At 42.2% G+C, this 14,035-nt stretch overlaps 1 protein-coding gene across 1 annotated transcript in view; it reads right to left on the bottom strand.

Annotated features, from left to right (window-relative positions):
• Positions 1–14,035, bottom strand: part of LOC134227608 (homeotic protein empty spiracles-like) — a 137,244-nt gene that overhangs the window by 106,200 nt on the left and 17,009 nt on the right. The window lies entirely within an intron of this gene.

Here is a 14,035-nt window from a genome sequence, read left to right as displayed (position 1 = left end):
AAACATTCCAAGTCCGGTTGCATTTGGGTAATTTTTCAGTCATTTTGAAACAAAATATGTTATCAGTTTTTAAGCAGTTACAGGGTCATTGAATTGTAACCATAACATTGAACTATCATAAGCACTCAAGTCACAATAAAGTTTTTAATTAGTTACCGAAAGACTATCCGAATTAGTAGATGCCAAGTAACAAAAACACCACAATAATATCATGATATAGATTGATGTCTGGTGCCGAATTATAATCTTGATACAGAGATACTGCACATGCACACTTTTTTGTATACACATTAATTTGGAATTGAGGAAAACGAAACTCAAAGGTGAGCATAAGTGATGCTAAAATTATGTCATTAAAAAATCAAGAATTCTCTAACTATGAAGTGTTATTTGAACACCTGCTTTAGAAAGATGTTGATAAATCTACGGCTTTCCATAAGGGTCATGTTTTGGAATTGACAGTATGAAAAGTAAAAAATATAGAGATGCAAGTAAGCAAGAAACGATTGAACCATACACGACCTTTTACTTAAGGCAGAAGCATTATCCAAATCTAAACATCAGTACATTGAAAAATTACATAAGTTATCAAATCTTTTGAACCAACATGTATGCTGTCGTTTGATGAAGTATGCTCGGAAATATGCCTGTATAATATATTTTTGGTAAATGATTAATATAATAAATTAGAAAACGGCTGTCTCTATGAATCTACTTTTAATTTTAAATTAGAGATTTCGAGATATAATAATAGAGACATTTTTTTCTTTACTGTTATTTAAGAACATTTAAGAACAAAAATATATTCATGTTACTATAAATGATAAAACCTAAAAGTTGGTTTGGTTGGATAGGTTTCACCAAAAATTCCATTCCGCACATTAATCTCTGCGAATATAACATAAAAATATCACTTTGCATATAAACATTTACCATTTGTTATTTTAGATTCATGTTTTCAACTTTCTGATTAAGGTGATTATAGAATGAAGCCAGAAATCGGCCATTTTGTAAACCACGTGCCTTCCAATATTTTTTTCAAGAGCACGAGATGAAAGAACCATAACGCGTATGGGGCTGATATAATGGAAGATCGTTTGCTTAGTTATGCTGAACAATCATAATTTGAATTTCGGCACTGTACGAAAACTATTACGCCAGATTTGGGGTTTTGGAAATGTATGTAGATAAACGAGTGGTGAATTTGAAATTCACCACGGGCTTCATTCTATAATCACCTTAATGACATTCAATTTAAGTGACATTGTGACCAGATTTGTTTTATTTTCGTATTAAATACATAACAAAGTTTTATGATAACAAATAAAATGTTGACAAGTAGAAGTCAGTAAATAGTTACAAAGTGGCAATCAAGACCAGAATGTTTCAGTTACTGTAACATGCAAATGTTACGGATGGATTATAGTGCAACTTAATGTGAGACCGTATAGTTAGTTACATAGTAGCTCAATTTTTTGCGCTTTTTTGGTTGCACTAGTGTTACAAATACAATTACAGTTATTAAAATTTTACATATAATTTTGTCGCATATCGATCACCGTAATTCAATTGTGACAATGTGTGCTACTTGGGACAACCATGTCATGGCTGGGCCTGCTTGCCCGTTAAGTGTAAGTACGAGAAAGCCGTGCAAGTAACGCAGCTCAACCTCAACCATTGTGCGGCCGCCCAGCAGTTGCTGTGGCAGTCAGTATCAGAAGCGAGAACAGACGTAGCTATCCTGTCGGTCCCGTACCGCATCCCCGCGGATAACGGCAACTGGGTAGCAGACGGATCCAGATCAGCGGCGATTTGTACGACGGGAAGATTTCCGATCCAGGAAAAGGTAAATTCAAGAGCGGAAGGTGCAGTTATAGCTAAGATAAATGGAGTGTACTACTGCAGCTGCTATGCGCCGCCGAGGTGGCTGATAGAGCAATTCACCCAGATGGTCGATCGGCTGACAACAGACTTGGTAGGTCGCAAGCCAGTAGTCATTGCAGGGGACTTCAATGCGTGGGAGACGGAGTGGGAAAGCCGCCTTACTAACCGGAGAGGGCAAACGTTACTAGAGGCCTTAGCTAAGCTGGACGTTGTTCTAGGAAATGCCGGCTCCCGCAGATCCTTCCAGCGAAACGGAGTGGAATCGATAGAATATTCGGCAGTCCAAGTTTGGCCAGTGTCCTGCAGTGGCGACGACGGCTATACCCATAGTGACCATCTGGCTATCCGGTACAGGATAAGCAGCGAGCCAAAGAGAGGAAGTCGGGGAGCCACTCCTCCTACAACCAGAGAGTGGAAGGTCGCCCACTTCGACAGTAGAACTTTCAGTGAAGCTTTGCGCCTGGAGGAAAACACGGACAATTTGAGTGGGGAAGAACTGGCTGCGGTTCTGTCACGAGCGTGCGACGCTACCATGCCGACGAAGGCACGACCGCGGAATTGTCGACCACAGGTATACTGCGAGCATATTGCAGCCCTTCGAGCAGCCTCGCAAACGCAAAGGACACGTTCGGCGGAAGTGAGGAAGGAACGCATCGATTAATTCAAAGCAGCGAGACTGGCTCTAAACAAGGCCATCAAAGAAAGCAAGAAAGCCTGCTTCGACAGATTGTGCCAGAGCGCCAACTCGAACCCATGGGGAGACGCCAATAGGGTGGTGATGGCCAAAACAAGAGGAGCACTGGCTCCTCCCGAGTGATATCCAACGAGGCTGAAGACGATAATCGAAGCACTATTTCCACACCACGACCCAACCCATTGACCGCCAGCAGCGATGGTAGAAGCAAATGACCAAGCAGTGGCGAGGGTGACGGTAGAGGAGCTAATGATGGTGGCAAAGTCTCTCAACCCGAGTAAAGCACCTAGTCCGGACTGGATCCCGAACATGGTGTTGAAGGCAGTCATAATGACTAATCCGGACATGTTTAGGTTAGTCATGCAGAGGTGTCTGGACGAGCAGACATTCCCGGATATATGGAAGAGACAGCGTTTGGTCCTGTTACCGAAACCTGGTAAGCCACCAGGAGACCCCTCAGCGTACAGACCAATCTGTCTAATAGACACGGTAGGGAAGCTACTGGAGAAGTTGATCCTGAACAGGCTGTCGCCGTACGTGGAGGAGGTAGGAGGATTATCGAGCGAGCAATTCGGCTTTCGGAGAGGAAGGTCTACTCTGGGTGCCATTAAATCGGTGGTTGACACTGCAAAGGTCGCCATCGAATGCAAGCGGCGTGGTACTGCGCAGTAATAACACTCGATGTGCGGAATGCATTCAACAGTGCGTGCTGGATGGAGATCGCGAACTCGTTGCTTCGGCTGGGAGTACCGGTAGGGCTGTACAAGATTCTGGGAAGTTACTTTCAGAATCGAGTATTGATCTACGAGACAGACGAAGGCTTGGTTAGCGCACCCATCACGGCAGGTGTCCCACAGGGATCAGTTTTAGGTCCATTGCTATGGAACGTGAATTTCGATGGCGTGCTGAGGTTAAAGCTCCCACCAAGTTAGTGGGATTCGCCGATGACGTGTACGGAGAATCCACCGAGGAGGTCGAATTGAATGCAGCCTATTCGATCAGGCTAGTGGAGGAATGGTTGCGCAGCGAGAAGCTCCAGCTCTCACATCATAAGTCACATAGTCGTTAACAACCAGAAATCGGTTCAAGAGGCGACAATTAGAGTCGGCGGCTGCGACATCACCTCCAAGAGATCTCTGAAACAATTGGGGGTGATGCTCGACGATAAGTTGAGCTTTAAAAGTCACGTCGACTACGCCTGCAAGCGCGCGTCGACGGCGATAGCGGTACTATCGAGGATGATGGCGAACAGCTCTAGGGTGTGCTCCAGCAAGCGCAGATTGTTGCCAAGCATGGTGGTTTCTTTACTACGATACGGAGGTCCAGCATGGGGATCGGCGTTAAGTGTAAACTGCAACGTGCGAAAGCTGGAGAGTGCTCATAGGCTAATGTGCCTGAGAGTCATCAACGCACATCGCACAGTATTTCGCGAAGCGGCATGTGTACTCGCGGGCATGATGCCTATCAAACTGGTGGTGGAGGAAGACGAGGAGTGCTACGCCCTCAGGGGTACCGATAACACTCGAAGGAATATCAAGTCAGCAACGGTAGCTAAATGGCAGAGCGAGTGGGACAACTCGGCTAATGGAAGGTGGACCGTTCGCCCAAGTGTGTCGGCATGGATTAGCAGCCCTCATGGAGAGTTAAATTTTGGCTTGACCCAGTTCTTAACAGGTCACGTATGCTTCAAGTGGTACCTACACAGGTTCGGACACGCGGCTTCTCCCACCTGTCTGCAATGCCCAGGTGTGACAGAAACGGCTGAACACATGGACCCCGGTTCAAAACGAAGAGGCGTGCGATGTTGGAAGCATGTGGAACGGACACTACCACCGATAACATCGTCAGAAAATTGTGCCAGAACCCAGAACAGTGGAGAGCGGTCGCAAGAGCGACGTCCACGATAGCCGACATCCTACAACGAAGTTGGCGAATAGAGCAGCAGCATTACGGATAGCAAATGATGAGTACTCCGCCGCGGAAGTCGTGAATATATATGTCGATAATGAATGGGAACGCTAAGCAGTGATGAAACGGCTGGTTTCGGAGAAGCTCCCACCTTTTCCGGATTGTGCCGCTTTTGTAGCGAATAAAACCCAAGTATCTCAGGAACTCTAAAAATATCTTTCTCATCATTGCATTGCGAACTCATGTCTGTCCTCCGGATTGTGGCCGATGTGACCAGATGAACCCAAGTGGCTCAGGAACCCTGAAAATATCCTTACGACCATTGCTTTGTTACATCATGAAGTTTGAAGTGTCGCACGACCTATTTTGACTCAATTTAGGAAATGGCTATTCCAGAGATTTCCCGAGTGGCGCAGGAACCCTGAAAATATTATTATGATCATTCCCTTGTAAAATAATGAATTTTGAGGTATCATACGAGCTTTTTTGACTTATTTTAGGAAATGGCCATTCCAGAGATTTCCCGAATTAAGGCCGATGTGGCCGGATTGAACCTGAGTGGTCCAGAAACCCTAAAAATATCCTTCATATCATTGTTCTGTGAAATCACAAAGTTTGCGGTGTCACACGACCTGTTTTGATTTGTAAATGTCCATTTTTTCCGCGAACAACTGACTCCAAGAATTTCTGGAATAATTCTGGAAACGTACTGAGGATTGACCAAAATCTTGTATGAATCGAATATATGGACCTATCCGGATCGAATGCAATTTGTTGCAACGGAATCGGTAAAAAACCACAACAATCAGCCTAAACAAATCTCTTGAGAAAAAAGTTCTACTCGGACAAACGGGGTTTTCACATAAGTAGTTTTTAGGAATTTTCCATCACACTTCATCAATCGTTTTACATCATTAATTTCTCGCAAAACAATTTTCGACCGAACGACTTTCGACCGAGTGCCGCTTTACTGTTCTCCCAAGTGTGGCACGGTGTGGAGCATATGTGCGCGACTTGTTGAAACTATTTATTGGCAAATTAAGCGCAAAATGTGACTGAGTTTACATTTGCACGAACTCGAGAAAAACAGGTAGCAACTACACGCTTGGTTAGGTAAATTTTTCACGAGGGGCGCATTAGTTACGAGCATTGTTTGCGGTTTGTCGAAATGGTATACTGATTTGAGCTATTAGCTCATATGAAATGAGTTTAAATATGCTATTTGGAAAGAATGTTGCGATGGAAAATAAATGTTTTCCTTCGACTTCAGCAACAGTAAATGTCATTTGAAGCAATTTCTTTTTTTTTTATATATATTTCTCAGTTCTTCATCGACGATGGAAGTTGTACAACTTCATCATACATACAATAAAGTTAAAACCTGTATGCTTGGACTCTTGACTGCTGACACATTGTTGCAACGCATATCAGTCTTCCTCAGTTATTACTAAATGCATGGTTTCTAAACCAAGCAATAGTCAACAGGACGTGTTGTAGGCTTCGATGGAATTTACAAAATAAAGCATGACCAAAGTAAATCTTATTTGTCTTCCAAACAAAATATTGGTTATTCGTGAGTTATTGGTCAAGTTATCTACAGTAACCAGTTCACCTCTTTTGCTAAATACAAGGAAACTAATCGATGCATAACTCATGTTGAACACCCCGGACGTTCACATGCAGGTTAATTTATTACATACACACAAAACCGTTCTTCGTTATCTATGTGTTGGCCGCTAAATGGTCCGCCAAAGGTACGCAGATCCAGCATCTTTAGCTTGCGTATGCTCGATCCATCAAGCAGACAAATAATCATCGCACTTCTGGAAAAACAAATAGATTTGAACCACTGAAGTCTTCATCCAGCTGGTCCGTCTACCGTCTCCATCATCCCCCATTAGGCTCGATTGCCTGAAAACCAGTAGCTGCCAACTCATCTCCGAAACAGGTAATATCGATTTGCAAAACGGCGCGCGATAAAACTCACAGGCACCGACCCGCTCTCATTCACCCGATCGCCAGCACCTACCGTTTAACCTGAGGTTTTTCCATGACTTTTTGTTAGTTTTACAAATATACATATAAATCCAACTAACAACCTTAAATGCTCCAGCCCGGTCAGGAGTGATGATTTTGAAATTTATTACGCCAGACATTGAAAGCAAACTCTCGAACCGGAGCGCTAGGCAGAGCAGACGAAAGGAAATAAAAACTAGGTGATTTTATAAATTGTTGTTAGGCCGCTTGTTTATAAATATTATTGATTTATCGTTCACTGTCAGCGCCGGGACACCAACCGTTCGGTCGGTTGGCCATTTGAGTCGTCGTCACACGGTATTGAGGCAAATAAAATTCGCGATTGGCGAATATGAAAAAAGCCCAAGAGAACGAACAGTTGGTTATCGGATACCGTGTGCAGGCATTTGGATTTTGCGATAATTTGCACACCTTCGAATTGACAGGAAATTGAAAGTGGATGCGGGGCGGTAGAAGAAAAAAGCAAAGCGACAAGGTGAATTTGTTCTGATTTCAGTTTTTTTTTAATGGCAGAATGGAAACATTATTTCGCGAAAATCGATGTTGGTTTTGACCTGATAAATTATGGCTTGTAAAATGACGCAAATGAATCATTGAGCTGCTCGGTATACAATGCGAGCTGCATTTAATATCTATTCATGCGGTGGCTTGTTAATTTAGTTTTTTTTGAGTAGTATTAGTTTGTTCAGCACAAATAAGAGCGTAAAACATTGTGGCCCATAGGTTTTCCTTGTATGGTAAAAAATCGAAAATTTGTTTTTAATAATACTGAAATATCTACCGTTATGAGACGTCGCAGCTCATTTAAATTAGGGCGCATAATTAGTGCATCATGCGCTCTCATTAGTAAATAAGATAATTCGAATTGTCGCGACTTGCGTCGCATCGCGGCCTGACAATATTCTTCTTCTTCTTCTTCTTCTTCTTCTTCGTTAGCATTACATCCCCCACTGGGACATTGCCGCCTTGCAGCTTAGTGTTCATAAAGCACTTCCACAGTTATTAACCGCGAGGTTTCTAAGCCAAGTTACCATTTCTGCATTCGTATATCATGAGGCTAGCACGATCATACTTTTATGCCCAGGGAAGTCGAGACAATTTCCAAGCCGAAAATTATCTAGACCGGCACCGGGAATCGAACCCAGCCACCCTCAGCATGGTCTTGCTTTGTAGCCGCGCATCTTACCGCACGGCTAAGGAGGGTCCCTGACAGGGCCTGACAATATTATTAGGTTTATATATTTTCGAGAAATGAAACCACAGACAGGATGGCATTTGCTCTAAGCTTCACCGCTCCATCAATATCCAGGCTAGTCCAAAATAGTTCAATTCAGTTTTGGGCGGGGTAAAATGGTCAGGCGGTGGGGTAAAGTGAACAATATTGTAAATAGAACAAATAAGTCGATCAAAATATTTTAAACCAAATACATATTCTTAATAATACTTTAAATGTTACCTGACAGGTATAAACACTTCGTTTTTTTCACAGACAAGCAGACTTACCGGGCTTGGTCAAAATGATAGGGCGGGAATTTTTTTTAATGTTCAATTGACCATTGCTCAGTGAAATATTACCAGGTTCCTTCGGTTTTGGCATGGTTCGACAGGAAATTCATCTAGTTTTGAAAAACAGGTTAAAAATCATGTTCTGGCCGCAGGAGAAATTCCGGATTATTTGAAGACATGTCAAAAATGCTAGATTTTGTGCGCCTACATTATTAAAATGGATGAAATTATGGCTCTTGTTATACTCTTTTACAGAAACTAGAGCTCTTACTGTGTTTTTTTGATATATGGATATCACAGATCGAATGAAAAACATATGAGATATGGATGTTTTCATGAACGAGGTGCGTTGTATGAAAATCTTCGTTCAAGAATGTATAAATTGTGCGAAAATGTGTGTGTGGAGCGTAAATGACCAGATGCCCCTTTTCTTCACCTGCAGATTGATGATCCCACTGTCAACCGAACCGATTAAGGTTGAAAATTGAGCTAGTTTGTCTCCATTTCTCTGTCAGAACATTGCTCACTTTACCCACAGGCGACATGACCAATTTACCCCCATAGCTGCATGTTTTTCAAATAACACCTAAACTAAGAAAAAAGTTTAAAAAAAACTACCTTCCATCAACCAGTTCTGCTTCATAACAAGCAAAATGAACGATGTGAACGATATTTTGGTTTAGAACTACTAACTCAGAGTTTTCATGGCTTAAATGCAATAGTGCCAAAATTACATCAAACTAGCATTTTGCGAAAATACGCAGAATTTTGCTAAAATCTAGCTTTTAAATAGAAATTTCATTATTTCAAATAGCTAGGTGAGTATGAAATGCTTAATTTGCGATGTATCATGGAAAATAATAAAAGAAATCCATAAACAAGGGATAAACAAGCCGTTACCCACTTTACCCCGCCTGTTCACTTAACCCCCACCACCCCTATCGGTGCATTTGCGTTAATTTGAAATTTCTATTAGGGGCTGTCCATAAACCACGTAGACAACGTAGAGAGCGGGTTTTTAAAAAAGACTACGTTAGTAAGGGAAGAGAGGGGTATACCATAAATCTAAGTAGACTTTTTTTTTATTAATTTTATTTAATTTTCTGAAAAACAATCAAGGAGTACAGGATATGTACGTCGTTCTGGTGGCGTTTTCGGGTTCGCGCCGAAGCCATTGTAGCCATCTGCGGCGGCTTGAATAGGCGTAACGATTTTTTTATCACGTTCATTTCGTTCTTATGCAGAATTGTAAGAAAATCTGACATCCGCTGATTGGGCGTTGAAAAAGTAGTTCAAAATTAAACGATATTATAACCAAATGTATGCAATTTCTATTGCATTATGTCATTACATGTAAACTTCGATATAACGTACATTTTGAGTTCAAAGTTGTATGTTATATCGAAGCATGAATAATCATCCTTATTTTGAAATACTTAAATGTTGTTCTGTTCTGAATTTAATGTACGAATATTCATTTTATATAATAAGAGTCAGCTAGCAGCGTGGGACAGCTTTTCTTGTGAACCTTTAATTCTCTTCACATGCAGCAATAATTACAACTATAATTAAAAACTTTCAACAAGAAATGACTCTCGAACGACATTCGAAAGCTATGGGGGAGACTGGGGAGACTTGATCCCCTTTTCTGATTTCCAATGTATCATAGCCAAAAATAAATAAACATACGTGATTTCCACACAGACTCTCTACAAAATATAGTATTTAACTTTCCTGATCTATGACAGTCCATAAATTATTGTTGTTTGATACACACTCGATTTTTTTGAGTGCTATCAAAAACTGTGTTGGTACAATCATGCTCAAATCTCACTCACCGAAGCCTCATGCGCGAATTGACTAGCTGGCGATTCTGCATGGAGAGCATCGCGCATGAGTTTTTCACGCAGAATCGCATCGTTTCGATCATTCGCTGAAAAATGATTTCGCTCTTAAAAGTGTCAATACCCAATCGAGACGTATTTTATGTTTACGTATGGGTTTGTTATCCATTGTTTCAACTGGCAAAAGTTATTCCGATGAATTTAACAAAGAAGAACATTAAAAAATCACGCAATTATGCAAATCGCGAGTCGAATCATGGACGATTCTGTGAGCAATGTGTCGGGTGAGATTCGCCTCGCGCTTGATTTGAATCGTGGATGAGATTTGAGTTTTTACCAACACTGGTTAAAAATCGACTATTAAAATATTTGGGGGAAATTGATCCCCTTCAGAGAACTTGCTTTTATAAAATAATAAAGGTGCCCTCAGTTTTTTTTTTTTTTAATATTTTCGCTTTAAAATACGCGGAATTTTCGAATTGCTGTGCCTATACATGAACTGGTTTCTGGTTTGTTTTTTTTAGGGATATTAAACTATAAGGTCATTCATCCCCCATTCATGTATGATTTTTGTTATTGAATTCGACAGTAAATTCATTTTTTTAAATTTGGGGAGACTTGATTCCCGTTCTATGATATCCACGCAATAAATTTTTTTTCCTGCCAACCCTTCAACAATAAAAACCAAAAGCCATGGAAAAGATTTATATTTTTTTGAATTTTTTCGCCGAAATTTTGCTTGGTGACTAATGAGGAATTAAGTGTCCCCATATTGAGGCAATAACTTCTAAACCAAATATCATAAAACTTTTTGGAATTGTATTCCGGAAATTGGTGATAATGGTGATGATGATAAGGACGCATTTTACGCGCAGCTGGAACGTGAGTACGACAGCTGCCCAAGCCACGACGTCAAAATCATCATAGGAGATTTGAACGCTCAGGTTGGCCAAGAGGAGGAGTTTAGACCGACTATTGGGAAGTTCAGCGCTCACCGGCTGACGAACGAAAACGGCCTACAACTAATTGATTTCGCCGCCTCCAAGAATATGGCCATTCACAGCACCTACTTCCAACAAAGCCTTCCGTATCGATACACCTGGAGATCACCACTGCAGACAGAATCACAAATCGACCTCGTTCTGATTGATGGACGGCACTTCTCCGACATTATCGACGTCAGGAAATATCGTGGCGCTAACATCGACTCTGACCACTATCTGGTGATGGTTAAACTGCGCCCAACAATGTTCGGTACCGACGACCGCCGCGGTACGACCTAGAGCGACTGAAGCAACCTGACGTCACCACTGCATACGCGCAGTATCTCGAGGCAGCGTTGCCGGAAGAGGGTGAGCTCGATGGAGCCCCTCTTGAGGACCGCTGGAATACAGTCAAAGCAGCCATTAACGACGCAGCGAAGAACAACGTCGGGTATATGGGACGAAGTCGACGGAACGATTGGTTCGACGGAGAGTACAGACAAATTCTGGAGGAGAAGGACGCAGCGCAGGCGGCAGAACGTGGAACGTTATAGACGGAAGCGGAGACAGCAGACCCGCCTTGAGAGAAGAAAGAACGCCTGGAAGAAGCGGAGTGCGATGAGATGGAACAGCTGTGCCATTCTCAAGAAAAACGCAAGTTCTATCAGAAGCTCAACGCATCCCGCAAAGGCTTCGTGCCGCGCGCCGAAATATGCAGGGATTAGGATGGGAGCATCTTGACGGACGAACGTGGTGGTCGAAAGATGGAAGCAGCACTACGAGGAAAATTTAAAAGACGCTGAGAGTACAGGCAGTGATAGTCAAGCCAGAGGAGGAGATGACTACGTCAGTTCAGCGGACGGAAGCCTACCAGCCCCGACCTTGAGGAAAGTTAAGGATGCGATCCAACAGCTAAAGACCAATAAAGCAGCTGGTAAGGATGGTAACGGAGCTGAGCTTATCAAAATGGGCCCGGAAAAGCTGGCCACTTGCCTGCACAAACTGATAGTCAGAATCTGGGGAACTGAACAGCTACCGGAGGAGTGGAAGGAAAGGGTTATATACCCTATCTACAAGAAAGGCGTCAAACTGGAATGTGAGAACTTTCGAGCGATCACCATCCTTAATGCCGCCTGCAAAGTGATATGCCGGATCATATTCCGATGTCTGTTAACATTAAAGAATGAGTTCGTGGGAAGTTATCAAGCCGGCTTCGTTGACGGCCGCTCGACAACGGGCCAGTTCTTTACTGTTCGGCCAATTTTCCAAAAATGCCGTGAATACCAGGTCCCAACGCACCATCTGTATAGACCGCGTAGAGCTATGGAAAATTATGGACGAGAACAGCTTTCCTGGAAAGTTTACCAGACTGATCAAAACGACGGTGGATGGTGCGCAAAACTGTGTGAAGATTTCGGGCGAACACTCCAGTTCGTTCGAATCGCGCAGGGGATTGTAGTCCTCTACGGACATGAAACATGGACAATGCTCGAGGAGGACTTGCAAGCACTCGGAGTATACGAGAGACGGGTGCTTAGAACCCTCTTTGGCGGTGTGCAAGGAGACGGTGTGTGGCGGCGAAGAATGAACCACGAGCTAACCCAGCTCTACGGCGAACCCAGTATCCAGAAGGTAGCCAAAGCCGGAAGGGTACGATGGACAGGGCATGTTGCAAGAATGCCGGACAGCAACCCTGCAAAGATGGTGTTTGCTTCCGTCAGGTACGAGACGGCGTGGAGCGCAGCGAGCGAGGTGGGCAGACCAGGTGCAAAACGACTTGGCGAGCATGCGGCGCATTCGAGGATGGATGTGGATGTGGCGTCAAATTGTAGATTCAGTGTTATTAGATGTGAACTAAATAAATGAATAAAATGAATCCTAAAACTTCATCAGTACAGATCATTAGGCATATTTATGGCTTTGTTTGTGAAAAAACGAAAGCATTTGGTCATTGTTATGAAAAGTTGTTCAAATTTTGTGTGGCCTTTTTATTGGCCTCTTTAGGAAGGTCAAAACATACTAACCGCCCTGCAGAATAAATAAAGTTGTCAATCAAAAAAATAACTAACCACATAAAGGTCATTTGTCTAGAGGATCTATACTAAAAAATAAGCTAGAGCAAAATTACTTTAGTTTTAGATAAAACAGAGGGTGATCAAGTCTCCCCACCTTTCCCTAAAGGTGACGAGCGTTTTCCATTCGTTGAAAATCACCATGTCAGTGCATACATTTTCTACAGTACAGTGTTGACCCGATTTTATAACTCCTCGATTTTATTTACCCCCGATTTAATCACGTTTTTGACCCGATTTCATCACGTTCCGGTTTTAACACGTTTTCTATCCGATTTTGTCACCCCAAAAAAATTTAGCCGTTCTTTTTGTTTTCGTAAATAATACTACAAACTACAATGATTTTCATGAATAAACTTTTACCGTCTGTGGATTATTATGAATAACTTCTGACTACCTGTGAAGAATTATTTTTGACAAGAAATAACGGGTACGGTTCACGCACTTTGCTTTTCCAACTTTTCCAAATTGAGAATAATTTTTTTCCGATTTAGTCATATTTTATCGCCTTAAAATTCACCAGAGAGTGATAAAATGTGGATAGGTATCACTGTATCTATCTGCCGTCGGCTGCTGCTCGGACCGATAATGACGCCATCGAAATTTTATTGAGGGAACATCCATAAATTCCGTAACACTTAGAGGGTAAGGGGTTGTCTGAAGTGTGACGATTCATACAAAAATTTCAAATGTTTCATACAGAAAGTGTGACAAAGGAGGAGGGCTTTGAAATGGATTTTTTTGCTTTACGTGATTAATGGATCTTCGCCAATTAATTTTCGAATGAACTAAATGCCGCCTCACCTTGCGACACGCGCTTGTCATTCTTCTATCGATGCATACTCCCTGTCGTCGTCAAGCGATTATTTTTTGTACTTCTTAAAAGGGTTACAGTTTGTGCATTGAGGAATGTTGTACCATCATCCATGAATATTAAAAGGCAATTCTTATGTCACTATTTTCCAACAAAACTGGCGTAACTCAATATATAAAAATTGTTTGATATGACAATTTGAAATTTGATGAAAAAATCTTGTAATTAAATTTCATTTGGCTGTTAACGACGCTAACGTCAGCCACACGTCAGCCGCTGAAACACTATAGATG

The sequence above is a fragment of the Armigeres subalbatus genome, chromosome 1 (assembly GCF_024139115.2).
Source record: "Armigeres subalbatus isolate Guangzhou_Male chromosome 1, GZ_Asu_2, whole genome shotgun sequence".
NCBI lineage: Eukaryota > Metazoa > Arthropoda > Insecta > Diptera > Culicidae > Armigeres > Armigeres subalbatus.
Note: the sequence above shows the minus strand (reverse complement) of the source record. Positions and strands in the feature narration are given on the sequence as shown.